The 8589-nt window shown below is 40.1% G+C and overlaps 1 long non-coding RNA gene across 1 annotated transcript in view; it reads right to left on the minus strand.

The window, feature by feature from the left end:
* LOC117515062 overlaps nucleotides 1–8294 on the minus strand; it is a 30030-nt gene extending 21736 nt beyond the window's left edge. Inside the window, exon 1 of the long non-coding RNA XR_004562023.1 lies at nucleotides 8278–8294. This is a non-coding gene — a long non-coding RNA (uncharacterized LOC117515062). The remainder of the gene's footprint in view (nucleotides 1–8277) is intronic.
* Between the last annotated feature and the right edge of the window lie 295 nt (nucleotides 8295–8589).

The raw sequence follows: 8589 nt of genomic DNA on the forward strand, positions 1-8589 counted from the left end.
CTGGAACACATTGGACACCATTGTTATAGAGGCAGTGGTGGTGGCCAAGTGGTTAGTGTGCTTGACTTCAGTCCTTGGCTTCCTGGTTCAAACCCCACTCCTGGCGCATTTCTTCATATAATGTAGAGTTGTGTCAGGGAGGGCATCCGGTGTAAAATTTGAGCCAAATCAACATACAGACCCAACCTAACTCTGCTGTGGCAATCCAGAGTTACTTACTTATTTAAGAGCCTATATTAAGAGAAATTGATCCGGATTACCACCAAAATTTAATTTCATGGCCTAATATCTATCTGTGGTGAAAATTTTGTCAAAATCTGTGCAGTGATTCTGACATAATCCTGCCTATATAAAGTGAAATCTTAATCCAGAATCTGGATCCGGGACTGGATCACCTCCAAAATTTAATGGAGTCTAAATAAATAAATAAACTGATGATTTTGTTATGTCCTTGGTGGACATAATAAATCATAGTGGGACATGTAACATACTGGTGAAAGTCCTTCAGTGTTTTGGACAAAGTGCAGTTATTCATATGACCAAGAATGATGATCGGGATGTCGGAACGTCACATTTGGAGCCTCTGAGTTACTTGAAAGATAAGTTGACAGGCATTGCTGCCATTCGCCTTAGGATGGATGTATACAAGAGTGACAAATAGCTGGGGAAAGTCGCGGGGTGGGTAGTGAGGACGTAGTGCGACTGAGCAGTTCAAATCGGCAGTGCAGATTTTCTGTCTATGAGTGATGACTGGTATTACAGAATGGGAGTGAGAATGAGCTTCTAGTATAGCAGAGTGTGTGTGTGTGTGTGTGTGTGTGTGTTGGTGGGGTTGTGAGATTGCTTCCAAATCTCAACATCAAATTATGCTTTACTGATGTATAAGCTCTTCTAAAAACAGATTGAAATACAAGAGTTTGTACGCAGGTTCATTTTGACCATATCATGATTTCTTTGCACATTTTTAAATCCAGGTTTTATAAACTTGAATGCTTGTTCGATTTCAGCAATCTTAGGTAATATGTATTTGTGTAATGATAGAGGGTGTGGCCTAAAGTAATTAACACCATATGCTGAGGCAAAATGGGCCAAAAAAAACCATTTAATTCATTTGCTGAACCCACCTCCTCCTGTTAAGGTTCACGGAGGGCTGGAGCCTATCCCAGCAATCACTGGGCAAGAAGCTGAGTACACCGTAGACAGACTACCAGTCTGCTGGTCTGCCAATTTAAAGTTCCCAATTTACCTAACCAGTGTGATTTTGTAAGTGGTAGGAAGGAAGCTGGGAGAACATGCAAACTCCACACAGAGAGGACCAGGCGGGAAGCAATCCTAAGACCTCCTTGCTGTGAGGCAACAGTGCTAACAGGCCAGGCCAAACATAAAATATAACGCAATGCTAAAGTATCCTTGGCCAGTTGAGCACTGTGTTCTTTATAATTTGCAGTTGTTTAATTAATTCTTAAGATCCTTTTGTGTTACATACAATTTGTACATGTTCAAGAAAGACCCCCCATCAATCAAGCAATCAATCAAAAACAATAGTCAGCTTATAACGGCATCAGCAGGAGGCCTTGCATCTGTGTGTACATGAGCTTTTTTCAAGAGCTGAACTTGTGCAAATTAAAGAATATTTGTAGATCACCCTCTGTGCATTTGCATGTATTAATGAGACAAATTTAACTCCATAAAAAGTTAGCTTTGAGTTTGCACAAGTTAGTGTGTATGCCAACTACTGCAAAATGTCTTGTAAATGACTCCAGGGGTGTTATCAGGTTACAAATACAGCATTTCCCGCTGCCGAAGTGTTTATTTCTCGTTAGCTTTTACATAATATATGAGAAATGTGTTATATTTAGCCAAAAATGAAGCAAAATTAGCTGCTAGCGAAACCTGGAAGTGATGTCACCGTGCTAACGTACGCTAAATGTTTTATGAATTGTTCCACAGGTGTTATCAAGTTACAAAATCAGCATTTTCAGTTTTACAAGTGTTTATTTCTCGCTAACTTTTACATAATATATGATAAAGGTGTTATATTTAGCAATAAACGAAGCGCCATTAGGAGCTAGAGATGTGACGTCACCACGCTAATACCCACGCGGTCATTCCATAAACATAGGAACATAATTTGAGTTTTTAACCTCCTAAAATACCTCTAGGTCAAGGTTAGCCATCTTTGAACTTGTCCAAGGTCAATGTCCCCAAAAATGTTCCCTGTGAATTTGAAGATTCTGGCAGTAATAGGACTGGATTTATACTGAGCACAGACAAATGGCCGAAAAGCCTTCACAATACCCGATGGCCATATTTGATGGCCTCGGGTAATAAATAAATAAAATAAAATGACTTTCAGAGGGATGCACCATTCTTGAAATAGTTATTGAGGCATGATCACTGAACAATCAAACATTTTTCTGCAAACAGACAACAGGTTTGTGAGAAAGGTGTTGAAAGCAAAAGATGCAAATAACCTGCTCACTAGTAGCTGCCTAATAATTGGGCAGACATATTCCCCCGAGAAAGCCAAATCTCACATTTCCAGGAACACTTCAGAAAACCATTGTCAGTTAATACAGTTCATCGCTACATCTATAAATGCAAGTTAAAACTCTACCATGCAAAGTGAAAGCCATACATTATCAACATCCAGAAACACCACCGCCTTCTCTGGGCCTGAGCTCATTTGAAATGGACAGATGCAAAGTGGAAAAGTGTGCTGTGGTCTCAAATTGTTTTTTGGAAATCATGGACGTTGTGTCCTCCAGATAAAAGAGGAAAAATACCATCCAGATTGTAACCAGCGCAAAGTTCAAAAGCCAGCATCTGTCATGGGCACCTTACACATCTGTGATGGCACCATCAATGTTGAAAGGTACATCCAGGTTTTGGAGCAACACATGCTGCCATCCAACCAAAGTCTTTTCCAGGGACATCCCTGCTTATTTCAGCAAGACAATGCCAAGCCACATTCTGTACGTGTTACAACAGCGTGGCTTCATAGTACTAGACTGGCCTGCCTGCAGTCCAGACCTGTCGCCCATTGAAAACGTGAGGCGCATTATGAAGCGCAAAATACGACAACACAGACCCCGGACTGTTGAACAACTGAAGTCGTACATCAAGCAAGAATGGGAAAGAATTCCACCTACAAAACTTCAACAATTAGTGTCCTCAGTTCCCAAACGCTTACTGAGTGTTGTTAGAAGGAAAGGTGATGTAACACAGTGGTAAACATACCACTCTCCCAGCTTTTTTGAAACGTGTTGCAGGCATCCATTTCAAAATTAGCAAATATTTGCACAAAAACAATAAAGTTTATCAATTTGAACATTAAATATCTTGTCTTTGTGGTGTATTAAACTGAATATAGGTTGAAGAGGATTTGCAAATCATTTTTTTCTGTTTTAATTTACATTTTACACAACGTCCCAACTTCACTGGAATTGGGGTTTTATCATGTCAACACAGATCGACACCCCTAAGGAATGTTTCCAACACCTTGTTGAATCTATGCCACTATATATATATATATATATAGGTGTATGTCCACTGTGAGAGACATAATCTAAATAAAAAAAAATGCAGAAATCACAATGTATGATTTTTTTAATAATTTATTTGTATTTTACTGCATCAAATAAGTATTTGAACACCTGTGAAAATAAATGTTAATATTTGGTACAGTAGCCTTTGTTTGCAATTACAGAGGTCAAACGTTTCCTGTAGTTTTTCACCAGGTTTTCACACACTGCAGCAGGGATTTTGGTCCACTCCTCCATACAGATCTTCTCTAGATCTTTCAGGTTTGGAGTTTCAGCTCCCTCCAAAGATTTTCTATTGAGTTCAGGTCTGGAGACTGGCCAGGCCACTCCAGGACATTGAAATGCTTCTTACAGAGCCCCTCCTTAGTTGCCCTGGCTGTGTGTTTGGGGTCATTGTCATGCTGGAAGACCCAGCCATGACCCATCTTCAATGCTCTTACTGAGGGAAGGAGGTTGTTTGCAAAAATCTCACAATACATGACCCCATCCATCCTCCCTGCAATACGGTGCAGTCGTCCTGTCCCCTTTGCAGAAGAGCCCCCCCAGAGTATGATGTTTCCACCCCATGCTTCACGGTTGGGATGGTTTTCTTGGAGTTGTTCTCATCCTCTAAACATGGTAAGTGGAGTTGATTCCAAAAAGCTCTATTCTGGTCTCATCTGACCACATGATCTTCTCCCATGCCTCCTCTTGGTCATCCAGATGGTCACTGGTGAACTTCAAACGGGCCTGGACATGTGCTGGCTTGAGCAGGGGGACCTTGCTGCCCTGCAGGATTTTAATCCATGACAGCTTCATGTGTTACTAATGTAATCTTTGTGACTATGGTCCCAGCTCTCTTCAGGTCATTGACCAGGTCCTCCTGTGTAGTTCTGAGCTTTCTCAGAATCATCCTTACCACACAAAGTGAGATCTTGCATGGAATCCCAGACCGAGGGAGATTGACAGTCATCTTGTGTTTCTTCCACTTTCTAATAAATAATCATAACAGTTGTTGTCTTCTACCAAGCTGCTTGCCTGTTGTCCTGTAGTCCATCCCAGCCTTGTGTAGGTCTACAGTTTTGTCCTTGGTGTCCTTAGACAGCTCTTTGGTCTTGGCTATGGTGGACAGGTTGGAGTGTGATTGATTGAGTGTGTGAACAGGTGTCTTTTATACAGGTAACAAGTTCAAATAGATGCAATTATTACAGGTAAAGAGTGCAGAATAAGAGGGCTTCTTAAAGAAAAAATGAACAGGTCTGTGTGAGCCAGCATTCTTGCTGACTGGCAGGTGTTGAAATACTTATTTACAGCAGTAACATACAAATAAATTATCAAAAAATCATACATTGTAATTTCTGTTTTTTTTTTTTTTTCTTAGATTATGTCTCTCACAGTGGACATGCACCTAAGATGACAATTTCAGACCCATCCATGATTTCCCCTCCATATATATATATATATATATATATATACATAGTAGCGTTCAGAATAATAGTAGTGCTATGTGACTAAAAGATTAATCCAGGTTTTGAGTATATTTCTTATTGTTACATGGGAAACAAGGTACCAGTAGATTCAGTAGATTCTCACAAATCCAACAAGACCAAGCATTCATGATATGCACACTCTTAAGGCTATGAAATTGGGCTATTAGTAAAAAAAAAAAAAAGTAGAAAAGGGGGTGTTCACAATAATAGTAGTGTAGCATTCAGTCAGTGAGTTTGTAAATTTTGTGGAACAAACAGGTGTGAATCAGGTGTCCCCTATTTAAGGATGAAGCCAGCACCCGTTGAACATGCTTTTCTCTTTGGAAACCTGAGGAAAATGGGACGATCAAGACATTGTTCAGAAGAACAGCGTAGTTTGATTAAAAAATTGATTGGAGAGGGGAAAACTTATACGCAGGTGCAAAAATTATAGGCTGTTCATCTACAATGATCTCCAATGCTTTTAAATGGACCAAAAAAAAAAAAAAAACAGAGATGCGTGGAAGAAAATGGAAAACAACCATCAAAATGGATAGAAGAATAACCAGAATGGCAAAGGCTCATCCATTGATCAGCTCCAGGATGATCAAAGACATTCTGGAGTTACCTGTAAGTGCTGTGACAGTTAGAAGACGCCTGTGTGAAGCTAATTTATTTGCAAGAATCCCCCGCAAAGTCCCACTGTTAAATAAAAGACGTGCAGAAGAGGTTACAATTTGCCAAAGAACACATCAACTGGCCTAAAGAGAAATGGAGGAATATTTTGTGGACTGATGAGAGTAAAACTGTTCTTTTTGGGTCCAAGGGCCGCAGACAGTTTGTGAGACGATCACCAAACTCTGAATTCAAGCCACAGTTCACAGTGAAGAGAGTGAAGCATGGTGGTGCAAGCATCATGATATGGGCATGTTTCTCCTACTATGGTGTTGGGCCTATATATCGCATACCAGGTATCATGGATCAGTTTTGATATGTCAAAATACTTGAAGAAGTCATGTTGCCTTATGCTGAAGAGGATGGGTGTTTCAACAAGACAATGACCCCAAGCACACTAGTAAACAAGCAAAATCTTGGTTCCAAACCAACAAAATTAATGCCTCACAGATGTGAAGAAATCATGAGAAACTGTGGTTATACAACTAAATACTAGTTTAGTGATTCACAGGATTGCTAAAAAAGCAGTTTGAACATAATAGTTTTGAGTTTGTAGCGTCAACAGCAGATGCTACTATTATTGTGAACACCCACTTTTCTACTTTTTTTACTAATAGTCCAATTTCATAGCCTTAAGAGTGTGCATATCATGAATGCTTGGTCTTGTTGGATTTGTGAGAATCTACTGAATCTACTGGTACCTTGTTTCCCATGTAACAATAAGAAATATACTCAAAACCTGGATTAATCTTTTTAGTCACATAACACTACTATTATTCTGAACTCTACTGTACATATTCTATTTCTTCCTCATTTTGTTGTTTTATTGTATTGTTACAAGTATTATTATTATTGCTTATCCTTGCACATGCTGTTTGATGCACATTTTTCTCTACTTGCACCCATCTTGTGTGTTTTTAAGAGCTAACGTGAATTTCTTCACCGTACGATCAATAATGTCTTATCTTAAATTAAGACAGTTCTTCAGGCTAAAGGAGGTCCAACTCGGTATTAGCAAGGTGTACCTAACAAAGTGGCAGGTGAGTGTATTTGTTCAAAAATAAAATGAATCTTCAGGAACACAGTTGACCTAATAATTATGAACACCATGTAAATACACTCCCGTCATGCAATTGCTCATTTGTCTCACTAGCAATTATGCTAGTGAGCTAGTTCTTGATTCTTTCCTTGCTTGCGGGTGTCCATCAATGTCAATGATGCCATCTCTCTCTCCAGGAAATTTAGAAAGCTAAGGAGGAGGGGGTGCCTTTGGTGTCTCCTTTGATGGCTTTGGAGTCCAGAGTTGGAAACACATCATTTCCCACAGGTCGGGCACAGGATACCCTCTACGGGAAGGAGAGGCCCTCGTAGTGGTGCATCGGTTGAGTGAATCGGATTAATAAATGGAATAGTTTTGACTGTGCTGAATGCTTGGTCTGCAAAGTCAAGGTCAAACAATGTCGACGTCTGCTGGATTCCATGACATGTGACACATGTTACCCTGTAATGTGATAACTAAGCAGAACATATGGGGCAAAATATTCCTTTTTAAAATCCTATTAACTCAACCAATAATTTGAATGTCTTTTTACCAAAATTGGAGCAACTTTGACATTTGACCCCTGTACAAACTGAAACTGACTGTTGTCACCATTCTTGCAGTTTTTACCCCATAACTCAACAACATTTATTCATAGATAGCCCAAAATATACCTTTTTGGAATCTTTATTATCATACAAATAATTTGGTATAGTTTCTAATGAGGGTGGAGCATTTTAAATTTTTGACCCCAGTGTAATTCGTCAACTACCTGGCTGCCTATTTTAAATTCAAGTGGCCAGTTTTTTTTCAAAATAGTAATGTCTAAGGAGTATTTGTCCAAAATTTGATGCTTGTGTCAACATTTCCAAGATTCTTCTGTACATATTCTGCTATCTGCTGCCAAAGCTGCTTACAAGGTATGTGGCGTCAGCCCCAGTCTTTAAGGACTTAGGGGCGTCACTGCAAGGGTCAACCAGCTGACCAAGAACCTGGGTCTTTTTGGCATTGATGACAAGACCAGTGCTGCCTTTGGAGACCAGCTGCTGAAGGACTGGTGAAGGCAGTGTCATCTGCATACTGGAGGTCAAATATCACCTCACTCCTGGTTTTTGCCTTGGCACTGAGTCACTGCAGATTGAAGAGACCCCTATCGAGCTGCTAGTTGAGGGCAATACTTTCCACTATCATACCTGCCAACATTTGACATTACCACTGCGGGACACCCACGCATGGCCGCAAGTGCCAGTGGCCCAGAGGGTAAATATGGGAGGTCTGGGGGCATGTCCAGACCCACACAACCGCAGGACCAATGGGCATCCCACACACACTCACACAGGAGACGAGATCACTACGCAAGACTTGGGAGACAGACCCACGTCCACACCTCTACACACCAGGTAAATCCTGCCGAATGCGAGATGGTTGGCAGCTCCGTACTATTGGTAAGTAAGCTAAACTAGTGTTGCTCAAGGGTACAATGTCTCTCCATGCTAGCTTCACTCATTATCATATGAGGTTTAAAAATGAGTCTGTAATATCATTTGTGAAAACGTAATGAAAAGTGGACTGGAAAATATTCACAGTGCTTCACTTTTTCCACATTTTTATGTCTAGCCTTTTTCCAAAATGAAGGAAATTCATTTTTCCCCCTCAGAATTCTACACACAATATCCCATAATGACAATGTGAGAAAAGTTTTTCTTTTGAGATTTTTGCAAATTTATTAAAAAATAAATAAAGAATGTACACGTACATGTACATAAGTATTCACTGCCTTTGCCATGAAGCTCAAAATTGAACGCAGGTGCAAACTGTTACCTGCTGATCATGCTTGAGCTGTTTCTGCAGCTTAACTGGAGTCCACTTGGGGTAAATTCAG

Source organism: Thalassophryne amazonica, chromosome 8 (assembly GCF_902500255.1).
Source record: "Thalassophryne amazonica chromosome 8, fThaAma1.1, whole genome shotgun sequence".
Classification (NCBI taxonomy): domain Eukaryota; kingdom Metazoa; phylum Chordata; class Actinopteri; order Batrachoidiformes; family Batrachoididae; genus Thalassophryne; species Thalassophryne amazonica.